General features: G+C 40.9%; 1 long non-coding RNA gene across 4 annotated transcripts in view; it reads right to left on the minus strand.

Annotated features, from left to right (window-relative positions):
• LOC120542604 overlaps nt 1-13,463 on the minus strand; it is a 104,565-nt gene that overhangs the window by 29,554 nt on the left and 61,548 nt on the right. For 3 of the 4 annotated variants that reach the window (XR_005636212.1, XR_005636214.1, XR_005636211.1), the window contains exon 4: nt 11,767-11,877. The exons of the other annotated variant lie outside the window; for it this stretch is intronic. This is a non-coding gene — a long non-coding RNA (uncharacterized LOC120542604). The remainder of the gene's footprint in view (nt 1-11,766; nt 11,878-13,463) is intronic. 4 annotated transcript variants of the gene reach the window in all.

Below are 13,463 nucleotides of genomic sequence, written 5' to 3' on the forward strand. Positions count from 1 at the left end.
TACCTAGCACTTGGAGACAGACAATATGTATTTAAATTCCATTTGCTACATTACCATTTGGATTTTTACTCGAGAACATGGGAGAGCTTCTACCAGGACATCATTCACATAGAGAGATGTATCAGTGGAAAGTGGAGTGAGTCAGTGTTGGTCTTTCCACCTGGAAACACCTTTAGAGGTTTATAAGAGATACAAACTACTAAGGGACTAGATTTTTTAAGTAATGATTATATGTAAAACAGTTATATTTATGTTATATTTTGATCAAGCCTAATTAAGGCTAGGGATTTGCACTGGCAAACGGAAGGTTGCCGGTTAAAGTCCAGTAAATGCCAAAAGTGACTAACCTGCAATTGCTCCGTCCTGCCTTTTGTAGGCCCGCCAACCTGCAGGGAAAACTTGGGGGTTGCTGGCAGAATTGGCACTCCAGCCACCATAACAAACCTCATACTGGTTCCACTGCATCTCAACTAGTATGGTGCTGAGGCGTCACCCATTGCATGGCTGCACTTGGGTTCTAATCTGGGATCCTGAGTTGGTTTGTCATGTGCTGTATCAGTGCCTGCTCCTAACCTCTCTCTGTCTCTCTCTCTCTAAATAATTAATTAAAAAATATTAAGCTTTTTCTGTACACATCCTGGATGTGATGGAGCAATTCTGTTAAAAGATATGCATTCAGCCCCCTCAAATCTATAAAGAATGTCTAAAATTGTTGATGGGAGTGAAAACATTTTTTTCTGCAGACCAATGTTATCATTGACCCGCCATTCCAGCCACTGTTAAATACTACTGTAAAGAGTTTTGACAAACAAACCTTAAAGGTCCACTATATAACTTTGTATTCTGCTGCAAATTTTAGGTTTTGTTTCATGTTTGCTCTGGTGCCCAAGAAACTGCAGTCCTGAGCCAAGGTGGGGGGAAGCCGTGTTTTAAATTTCTAAATAATGCCTTACTTGACAACACGTTTCAGCACCCGCCACACATATACTACACTGTATACTGTATATAGTGTAACGTGTTCGCCAACCAGAGTTACACCCTGCCACACACTGATCTATGCTGTCTGGATGTGCAGGACTAATGTAAAGTGTCCGCAGGGGAATAGAAGTGTGTATTTGGTGGTCTACCTCAGTTCTTCAACTTGATTTTTTTTTCATGACTGCTGGAGACCAAAGAGAAAGAAGGAGCTACACTGACCTGTGATTTTGTGAGAGACAGTGGGTGGGAGAGAGAAGTTAGGAACGTATGGGGTTTGCAGGTGTTGGGCTGTTTGGAACAAAGATTTTTTGCAGAAGTATCGTTCTGATGAAGGACTATGGGTCACTTACTGGTCCTTCGTTACAGTCTCTCATACAGTACTGCTACTCTCTCAGCATACAGGGGAACGAATGTAAATGTCAGGGAAACTTTGCACCCCATGACCCTAAAATGGTTATAGCAGGTTTAAAAATAGATGGATGGTGTAATAAGATGAGACTTGAGGCGTGAAAAGGTTTGGGGCAGCCACCCGTTTAATTCGGTTTCCTGGCTGCAAACGTACTTGAGACATTATAGTAAAGTTTACACAACAGAGTCCAAAACAGAACTGCCTGCCAGAGCAAAGGCAGTGGGCTTTATAGGACAGAGGGTTAGACGTGATGTCGTCCTCTGGGCCGTAACTGGAAGTGACATCATCCTTGGGGCCGGAACCAGAAGTGATGTGTCCTTTTTGGAAATGGTGGCTCCTGGTGGAATTTCCCGGGTAAGACCTGCAGAGAACTAGCGTCATACCCGCCTCGGGCAGATGTATAAACAGTATTTTCCAAGCCCTTCAGCTGCCTCCCATGCACACGTGTGTGACAATGGATAGAACATTACTAAAATTTCTCTGGATCTGTTTGCAACTAATTGATTTAAAGTATAAAATGGATCCATATTGTTTGGAGAAGAGCTGTTCAAACTTATTTCTCACTAGAATAAAATTAATTTCACAGTTTTTGATATTGTGTTTCTTTAAATGGCAGAGTGCAGGAAATGGAGATTATTCTTGGTTTGTCTCATGAGTAGAAGCAGTCACTTTGCATTATGGGTGAAATGATGGGGAGTGGCTATCATCTGGATTTTTAAATTGAAATAGACATGTTGGTCTACTGGGAGTGTGGCATTCAGAGGATGTGCGGGCTGGATATTCACATGCTACAAGACAGGAGTTGAGTTTAATGTTCGTAATATCTCAAATATAAGCATGGCCTATTTAATTAAAGCTGATTCTGAAATGGGGCAGCACAAATTCAGGAGTCCCCCTTGTTTATTTTGGAGTACTAGAGTTTTCCACATTTTAAAAATGTACAGTTTAGGATTAATGGCAACAACAAGTTGGTCTGAATTGATTAAAAGTGTTTGTGCACGTCTGTGTGTGTGTATGTGTGTGAGAGAGTAAGAGTGCCTTGCCATGAACTAATACCCTGTCCAGATACAATATGATTCCAGCCTTGTGTTCAGGGCTCCCAAAATGGCAACTGATAATATTCAGTATGGCCACCAGAGTGTGCTCCCGCTGCCCAAACCCCGACACAGACGGACGTACACACAAGTTTGCCACACAGCACATGTTTATTATAGTGGGGAAGCACTTTTCTGTTGTTCCCCACAGCAGCCCAGTTCAATAGCAGTCCAAGCAGCAATACACAAACCTTCTTTCTTCCCTTTCTTGTTCTGCCTCCACTCTTCCTTTGGCAAGCTTTGTCCTCTCCCACCTGACTCTGGCTCCCTGAGTGAAGTGAGACGGCTTCTATTATGCTGCTCCTGGGAGTGCTCCAGGTGGCTCGTTAGGCGGATATGGAATCATTCCCAAGTGTGGTGAAAGCCCAATGTAGCAGGACTCTGCAGTTTCCACAGCTCCCCCTGGTGGCATCCACAGTAGCAGGGCTGCAGTAAATTCCCATGAAGCCTTGCAGGAATCTGAGGTGCTGCTGCAACCCACGGGGGCTGCCAGTGTCCTGTTCCCCTGGTCTGCTCCCCCTGTCCTACCAATATATTGGCACCATGGCCGGGAAATTGCCACGGCCATTCATCACACCACATACACTACAATTCTTTTTAAGTATTTTTTGCAGTTGGAGCACAGGCGGGAAAAATTACATAGAGAAAAAGAGACAATAATTGAAATAGCAGCCTTGGTGTTTAAAGTCCAGTGCCTTAGCTGCTGCTCCACACTACCTCGATTGGCTGCAGCAGCTGACTCAATGAATGAATGTATGGAGTTGTCTAATATGGCACAATGCGGTTTTAATTTGAACAATTGTGTGGGTTTTTAATAATAATAATACATTTTATGTATACAGTGCCTTTTGCAGGCTGAAGGTTTTTCTCAGGTCCCCTTATATTTCCCAAAGATGTAATTTTGAATTTCAAGTTGAAATTTATGGTTGTATACTGTAGAGTCTTATTTGGAAGTTTCTCACAGGCTAGTGACAGTAGTAAGTTCCAAAACAGACAATAAATGCAACATCATACATACAGTAGAGTGCAACATACAGTATATTGTAGGTAAGACGTCATTATGCAGCTGTCAGCATGTCTTGCTGTTGATAACTTTTATGACTTGTGGATAAAAAACTTTTCTTGAATATAATTAAGTGCAGTTGCTAATAGTGCTAAAAAGGGGAAATATAAAGTGACTGAACGGGCTAACTAAGGTCTTTAACAACAAATGATAGCCCTCCCAACAAAAGTAGTTTGTGTGTAAATATATAGTCAGTCATTACCATCCACCCATCCATCCATTACCTAACCTGCTATATCCAAACACAGGGTCACAGGGGTCTGCTGGAGCCAATTCCAACCAGCACAGGGTGCAAGGCAGGAACAAACCCCGGGCAGGGTGCCAGCCCACCACAGAGCACATACACACACACACACATCCACACACCAAGCACACACTAGGGACAATTTAGGATCGCCAATGCACCTAACCTGCAGGTCTTTGGACTGTGGGAGGAAACCCATGAAGATACGGGGAAAACATGCAAACTCCGACGCAAGGGAGGACCCGGTAAGCAAACCTAGGTCTCCTTACTGCGAGGCAGCAACGCTACCCACTGTGCTGTCCGTGCTGCCCTAAATATATAGTGAAATAGAGACATAAACTCATAAACAGAACTGGGGTCCCAGCCAGAGAAACCCTTTTTAACTGCAGAGTATTAGAGTAAATATTTGTGAAAGCAGAAACATTTTGTTTCAGAAAGACAGTGAGTGGGATGGTGTATTTTACAGTACTGCTGCTGTCTAATAGCGACAACAACTTCTTGTTATTGTCTCTTCTTATGTTGCCTGGGCTGGAAGGGGAGGGGCTTAAGGTTAACAGACGTGATGTCATGTGTCTCCTCTGACCTGGGAACAGGAACAAAAACTGCCATTATACACAGCGTAACCCTGTCCCGAGTCCCCCCATTACCATCTTGTAGGACAATGTCTATTGTATGTGTAAACCTCTTGCAGGGTAAGAAGGTACAACTCTGAATTGAGGGAGGGCGCTGTTACTAAAGACTTCTCCCTTTGCATGTGCAGTATTGAAGGGCAAGCCCTGAGAGATGCCTGACTTCACTTCCACTATAGACCTGGCTTTTCTCTACATTCATAATGCTTAACACGGTACAACACCCTAGTGTATATATATATATATATATATATATATATATATAGTGGGGTACAGCCTGGACACAGACAGGTAGACATGTTGGTTCAGCACACACATTTATTTACAATACTATTTACAAGTTAGTAAAGTGCACAACCCAGTGCCGCAGCACCAATCACCCCTTCAAGTCCTGGCTGCACAACAATGCCTTCTGGTCTCCTTCAGACCGCCTCCACTCCTCTCCTCCAAGCTCTGTCCTCTTCCACCCAACTCTCACCCTCGAATGCAGGGAGGCGGCCTCTTATATACGAGCCCGGATGGGCTCCAGCTGCTTCCTGGCACTCCTCCGTGGACACACCCCCGTATGGCAGAAGTGCCGGCTGTGCACCCGGAAGCCCTCCGGGTGTCCCCAGTCTTCTTCCCCCCAGCACTTCCTGGTGTGGCAGAAGTGCTGAGGTCCAGGGTTCTTCAGGCACCAGGACGCCCCCTGGCGGTGGCCATAGGCCCCTACAGGGTTGGGCTCCCAAGCCCTCTACCCGTCGTTCCCAACACAACCAGGGCGGTCGCCCCCTTGTGGTCTGGAGGAGGCACAAGCCCTCCTCCGGTCCTCCTGGGTGTCTCGGCTGGGTACCACCCCCAGCCGCCCGCCACAATATATATATACTTGGTTATATGAACTTTAATTAATATTGCATCTATTTTGACCCAAAGTGCAATATTTATCAGTTTTTCTCAATATGTTCTCAAAACACCTTAAAGACCAAGGATCAGCTCCATGTCAATATATATTCTATACAGAGTCCAAAACCTGGTATATTTTGTTAAAATAATATGAAATGTTAGTGAAATAAACAGTTTTGTTTTTGAAATTTTTTCATAAACCACTATATCTTAAGGAAAAGGTAAGCTTAAAACTTACGTTTTTTCATCCTATTTTTGTTGTGTATAACCTTGAATTCCTTGAATTCATCTGTGTCTGCCAGTCAGTAAGCATTGCTCTCTCTGTTTGACTTTTTATCCAAGAAAACACAAAGCTCTTGATTTATTACTGTGTAAATCACAGAACGTCATACATGTGCTTATAATGTTATACATACAGTGTTTTTATGATTTACACCTTTTGTAAAAGTTCCAAAAGATGTATTTGCATACATGTCTGTAACAGTCTGTATAATGTGCATATATTATTTATTGTATAACGTTTACCAGCACAGGAAGGACTGTGTCTCCAGTCTGAAATCTCATATTTTTTTTCTCTTAACAGCTTCTTGAATTCTTAATTCTCTATAGCAGTGTGTTTTGTAATACGATAAGTAACAGCAGCTGTTATCTCCTTCCTTCTGCTGCTTGTCTGCTCATACACTGTACAATGGAATAGTGAACATTTGATGTATCTTTTCTTAGTAGAGAGTCGGGAAGTTGGGAGGATGTGTTGCATGTGCCACACGTCTGAGTGGCCTCTTCATGTGCAGTAATGTGTTTTATCTTTAGATGTTGTAATGTATCCACAGTCATCCTGTGTAAAAATGGGTACATACCATTTCCACACAGCAGAGCTAACCCTGCCAGTTCTAAGTTCTTATTCTTTTGATTCTTACTACATTTTTTCCTTATGTTCATCACCATCAGGCAACATGAGTTGCGTCCATGTACTTATGCTTAGAAAGAGTGCTGGAGATTTGGCAAATTTTATAGTTCAGAACAAGTCATGGAAAATGAAATAAAACTTCTTAACATCGCAATTTTAGCCTTATATATATGTGAATATACAGTATGTTTATATATATATATATATATATATGTATGTATATATATATATATATATATATATATATATATAGTATATATAAAAGCTAATATTGCGATGTTCAGAATTTGTATTTCATTTTTCCATGACTCTTTCTGAACTTTGTGTATATGCAGTATATATGTGTGTGTGTGTGTATATATATATATATATATATATATATATATATATATATATATATACTGTATGTATGTATGTATGTATGTATGTATGTATGTGTGTGTGTGTGTGTGTGTATATGTATGTGTATATGTTGTGGCAGACGACCAGGGATCCTGCCCCATTGGGACACCTGGAGGAAGGACAGACAGGGAGAGCAGCACTTTTTTTCCCTGGGCGCCAGGACGGTCCTTGAACCCTGGAAGACAGCACTTCCGGTATAGGAGTGCTTCCGGGTGCAAGGGCAGCACTTCCGCCACACTGGGGAGTGCTGCTAGAAGGTTGTCATCATGCACCTGGAGCACAACTGGGGCAAGATAAAAGGGACTGCCTCACTTCAATTGAAGAGCTGGAGTTGGGTGGAAGAGGACGGAGCTTGCGGTAGAGGAGTGGAGGTGGTCGAGAGGAGCAAGGACTGAGCTAGTTAATGTAGTTATTGTAAATAGGTAAAGTAAAACATGTGTGTGTTTTGAACATCTGGAGTTGTGTCTGTCTGTGACCGGGCTATCTTTTACAATGTGTATATGTGATATATATATATGTGTGTGTGTGTATATATATATATATATATATACACACACATATATACATATATATATACACATATATACACACATACACATATGTACACACACAAACATATATGTATATATATATATGTTGCATCCGACTTGCAGACCAGCCACAAGCGTTAACACCCATACAATCAGATTGTGATTCAGACTACAAATGTCATGAATATAAATATATATATATATATATATACTGTATATATATATATATACATATATATACAGATACACCCCTGGGTTTGGTTAACCGGATATACAATTTAAAGAGAATGTTATTTTCATTTAATTCATTTTCATTCACCCCCTCCCCCTGGGGTGCACTACACACCCGCCACTTCACATCTCTGCTGCTCACGTTGTGAAGAGGGGGCTGAATGCACACTAAGGAGATGCAGTCACTCCTCTGAAACCCCCTCTTAAATGGCGATACATTGGGAAACAAATGCTTTTTTTTTACCTCCTCTTTGCTCAATCTGCTGCTGCCATGCTGCATGTTCTGCTTGTCTCGCAGCGCTTCGAACATTTAAAAGCCTGTACAGCAGCTATCCTTTTGTCTCACTGCCTTGTCTCTTGGGACTTTAAAGTGTCTCAGAGAAAAGGAGGAAGGCAAGAACCAGCCCTGTACTGAGCACCAGTATACCACAGGATTCACTCCTTCACACACTCATAGGGCCAATTTAGAATTCCCAGTTAACCTAACTTTCACATCTTTGGTGAAGTGGGAGAAAATCCATAGGATAAGCACCGGACTACATTAGTGACCTTCTCCATTGCTATGCTCCTGTTCACCCGCTGAGGTCCTCTGATTCTGGCAATCTTGTTGTGCCCCACACTAACCTGAACTCTATGAGTGACAGGGACTTAAGCTGTGTACCGCCGTGACTTTAGAGTAACCTCCAGAAATTAATTAAATTAGCTGACTCCATTAATTTTGTTAAAAAACATCTTAAATCTCATCTGTTCAGGAAGACTTTTAACTTAACCTAACATTCTGCCCCTCTTTCATTTTACTTCTCTGTCCAGATGCTCAGGATAATTTGTGTGTGTGTGTTATATTTTACATTATATGATTTGTTCGGGCATTTCTTTTAGTATTGAATTTAGTACTCTACTCTGGTTTATTCTTTCTTTTATTCTATTTAATGTTTTTGTATATCTTGTGTTTATTTGTTTATTGTTCAAGGCAAAAACTACGTACCGATTTATTTTAAGAGCCTTGAGCATGGGAAAGGTGCTATATAAATAAAATGTATTATTATTATTATTATTACAGAAATATAGGCGGGAATGTGCAAACTCCACATGGACAACATCTAGATGTGGGATGTGAAACTGGGATGCTGCATCCATGAAACATCAGGGATAAACACATGCCCTTGTGCTTGGGTGTGCTAGGAATGCTACTTTAAAACTGTTTTTCTTTTCTTTTTTAAATTCCTTTGGTGTCTCTTTCAGGTGTTTCAGCAGATACAAGTCGCCCTTGACAAGTAGGGAAATTTAATAAGACTTTACAGCTCCAACAAAGACAAACAGTGGATCTAATTTTGACAAATCATTTACAAGCGCTAACACCTTGTAATGAGATATATTTTGAAGTATCTTCTCTGCCTTGATCTTAATTCAAGGCTTCTAATTAAATTGCCGAGAAAGATCTAATTCCCATCTGGAGACGGTTTCACATAATTGTATCAGTTAGAGCTTCCTGTAGTAATCTAATCAGATGACTTGTCCCAGTGAATTGCATCAGAACCCTTAAGTAATTCTAGTTTTATGGATCGCTTCGCCCACTTTTTGATGAAAACAATACTCTAGAGGATTTTTTGTATAGTTTGTTCCTTTTTCTCTGTTCAAGACTCTTTTGAAATAAAGCAAGCCTATCAATTCAATAAAATGTAAAGCTGTATAAGCAAAATGCCTTCATGAGCAAGAAACTCCATTTTGTGTGTTTGAACCGTTTCTTTATATGCTCATCTTAGGTCAAATGTGGTGGAAAGTACAAATGTGGGCTTCACTCTCCATGTTATTTACTTTGTTGAAGGGGAGGTCCTGCAAATGACATTTTATTTTTTAGATTGTTTTTGCCTTGCGCACTTGCAGTGAACCAAGAAAAGGTAAAAACTTGTTCATCCTGAAAATTCTAAACACAAATGTGTGCATAAATCTCCATAAAAGACTGAAGTACCTGTATGTGAACTACACATGGTGCCAGTGTGCACATGTGTGAGCATACAATATGTGTATGGCTGCTTGACTTTTACAGTATGTATGCATGTACATTTGTGCAGCGTTTGCAGGTGAATATAGCAGTGCATAGGTGGTGTCACACACGTGCACATGGGAGACAGCTTAAGGGATCTAGTGATGGTAATTACCTGTTGGAGCAGCGGTGGGCACTGTTACGTAATGCATTTTCTCTTCGTCCTTCAGGACAGAGGATTGACATCCTCACCAACTCTGACATTACTTTAGCCATCTGCCCTCCTGGACCTGCCCCTTCCTGCCTGGGGTGTATAAGAATGGAATCACCAACATTCTGAGCCAGGCTGCTTGTTGACTCCCATCTGAAAAGATTTTTTTGTCTTTTGTCTGTTCATGCAGTTATATGGGGTTCACCATGCTACTGCAAACCTTTTCTCAGCTTTGTTGTGTTTTCTTGCATTGGATATTACTATGAGAAACATCATCACGAAGAAGCAAAGGCCTGAAAGATTTTCACATTAGTTAACTATATCTCATTATAAAAATATTTTCCCCCAGTCGTCCATTTTTACATCTTTTTAATCCATTTACAGCAGGGGTTCTCAATGTCGGTCCTGGGGACCCCCTGTCGCTGCAGGTTTTTGTTCCAACCAGCTTCTGTTTTTATTTGAACTCCTCGGCTAATTAAGTGAACTGATATTTCCCAAGTTCTGTGTTTAAGGAACAATATATTAATTAAAAAACTAAGCTTGCTAAAAAAAATATTAAAATGTACCAAGCAGTTATATAGGAATAATGTATTTTTTTCTTTTTAACAGTATTTTCATCTTGATTTTCATTCTACTTTTCTAGGTGTTATAATTGTTTAATTAATCCATTATTTACTAATTAGTGGGTCTGACCCTAAAGTAGCTGCAGCCTTTGATTATTCAGTGTTGTTTGCCTGGATGTCTGCTCTTTCATTATTAAGATACAATGAAGGGGGAAAAACTGCACAGAGAAAGGGCAAAATATAATGAAATCAACAAAAGAGAGTTAAGCATTTAAATCTAGAGCAAAAGCAGAAATATTTCTAAATGTCTTATAACTGTAAAAATCATGCTGCTGTGCTTTTCTGAATGTCAAATAAAAGAAAAAAATACCAGCTAATGAGCTCAGTGTTATAAGGTGTTGTCACCGATTAGGAATCTGGTTGGAACAAAAAACCTGCAGCCACAGGGGGTCCCCAGGAGCGACGTTGAGAACCCCTGATTTACAGGGTTGTTGGGGTGCCAGCATCTGGTGGACAGCAGGAGCAAACTCTGGATGGAAAACCATTCCATTGTAGGGTACACATCCACTTCCACATAAGTTTCATTTTAAATTCAACAGTTGCCCTCACATGCACATCTTTGGGATATGAATAGAAAACAAGACTACCTAAAAAAAGTATTATAACCATTAACAGCACTAAAAATGTTTATTTCTATGAAAGCATCATATCATCTCTATATATATAAAAATCCAATGTCTGTTTGTCTGTCCGCTCTTCACAAAAGAACTGCTTCACGGATTTAGGTCAGGTTTTTTCTATAATTTGATTGATTTTGCGACTTCTCTCATCACGTTAAGTGTCATAGTTCACTTGCATTACCAATTTATTTGCACGAATCCGAGAGACACACAGCGGGCCGATTGGAGGGGGGCAGGGCCCTCCTCACTCACACGCCAGCCTCGGGGTGTACCTTACCTCCACTTAGCTAGCGAACGAGAGAACTACTTAACGGATTTAGATTGGATTTTTTTCTATAATTTGCTTGAACATTCCAGTTGATTTTGCAACTTCTATCATCACGCTGACAATCATATTTCACTTGCAGGAGCGATATATTCGCACTAATCCGAGACAGAAGCTGCAGGCCGAGGGGAGGAGGAAACGTGACGTCAGGAGTAGGGAGCGCTCCTCACTGTCCTGTTCCACTACTACGTTGGTGGAGCCATGGGGGACGGGTAGTTTAAAATAAATAAGTTTTCATTTTGGACCTGGTCAGCATTTAATCCATTATTCTGTCACCCCCCACCAGCCATCACCTATTCTATTAAATAACAGGAGGGGAGAAAGAGACAGTCAAGAGTAATAATGTGTAGTAAATAAATAATGGTCACCTAACCTGCTTTCCACGGCCATCACAAGACAAGTGATAGCCCTAAATTGCCCACTGCATTGATCAAAAGATTAAAAATGAACAACACAACCCCACTGTGCTTAACACACATGGCTGGGGAGATCTTGCCCCCCTCAACTCTTAAGTGTTATGCTGTATGGTCCAAGGAGGAGAAGCCCATTCACATGCATCCTGGAGCTGCTATGGAGCAAACCTGGCATCAGGTGTTGACTCAAAAATTCTTGCTCATCATGTCACAGTACTTACCCATTACATTTATCCTCCTTGACATCCTTAAACACCTTTAATGATTTTCTGACTGCTTCACCTTCCTTTTCTTATTGCCCTTTTGTAACTTAGCAAGTCTTCTTGGAGCCTCTGTAATGAAAGAGAAACTATAGATGGCCTCAGTCCAGCTACTAAGAGTATACTGTTTTTAATTCTTTGGATGTCATTTCTTCTGAGAGACCAATAATGTTTAATTTGCCTACAAAGGTTCCTCTCCTGTCTATTTAACACCATTTAACCAGTGCCCTTCTGCTCGACTTTGGGCCTTTTTATTTAAACATACATCTTAACCTACAGTACATTGAGGTTAATGACTTCTTTAAGAGCCTGGCTCAGATAAGTCTAGGACTTCTTTATTTATTTATCATATGAAATTAAGAAAAATTGATTAATCAAAAATAAGTACAAAACAATTTAAATTTGGTGTTTTTCTTCACAAATTTAATTGATTAAGTCAGACAATGGCTTCATCCTTGAGGTGAACATAATTGCCAATATCATTGATGTTGCCCTGATTTGATAAAATGTGTCAATCCAGCAAAATCTGTTCATTCATCTGTTGTGAATGTCCACAGACACAACTAGAGTCAGCTGAAAGACCTCACTTAATCTTTGCAATGAGTCAGTTGAGATTGCACCATGATTTACCCAGCAGCTGGAACTCTCTTGAACACTCTCTTGTCATTGTGTTGTTAAAGATGGGGCTGCTTCAGTTGTTGTTTTCCCTGACTTCCTCCCATTTTATTACAGTCTGCTGCAGCAAGAATTTTTCATTATTTTGGTGAATTCAAAGTGTAAAGCTTATGGGACAATTTTACTGAGGGCAGGAAGCCACTCAGCAGGTGCTGAGCACACAGTGCCTGTGATGGTTCTCATGGCAGCGTTCAGTTATAAGTCAGTGTCCTTGGTGTGTTAACTGTAGAGCCATATGGGGACCCAGTAATCCACTGCTGGCTCTAGGGCAGGTGTCCTTAGTTGATCATTCATCCATTTGCCCATTTTCTTTAAGTACAGTTACAAATCAGTCACAAATCAGAATGTATTGTGGGGCATAATTGTGCAAACACCCACTCACATTTCCATCCATCTTTCCATCTTCTTAACTTACTTGTCAAGAGTGGGGCAGCTAGAACCTTATCCCAGCAATTCTCAGTCACAAAGCAGGAAAAAATCCCTGGACAGGGTGAACACACACCCTTGGACCAAATTAAGAACCGCAAGTCATTGGACTGTGGGAGGAAACAGAAGCGGTCGAATTAAACTTCCACAGGGAGCACCTGGGGATGCTGCTGTTTCCTTGGTGCAAGACAGCAATGCTACCACTGCGCCAACCATGCCACCCCACACACAGACTTACTAAAACTCAATTTATAACCTCCAGTCCTAATGTTGTTAGAGGGCACCATATGAACACAGGGACAAACATGAAGATCCCTCATACATTTAGCAATGCTAGCTGCTGTGCCAATGCGCCACCCTTCAGGATGCTCATGTTGCTTTTTGGTTATTGTCCCCTACAACCTTGAACTTCTTAAAGTTATTAGAACATTAGAACACTCTAGATGAGAACAGGCCATTCAGCCCAACAAAGTTCACCAGTAAGAACAATTATTTCCTCCAAAAAAACATCAAGTCTAGTTTTGAAAGTCCCTAAAATCTTACTGTCTACCACACTA

The sequence above is a fragment of the Polypterus senegalus genome, chromosome 13, assembly GCF_016835505.1.
Source record: "Polypterus senegalus isolate Bchr_013 chromosome 13, ASM1683550v1, whole genome shotgun sequence".
In the NCBI taxonomy this organism is placed as follows: Eukaryota; Metazoa; Chordata; class Cladistia; order Polypteriformes; family Polypteridae; genus Polypterus; species Polypterus senegalus.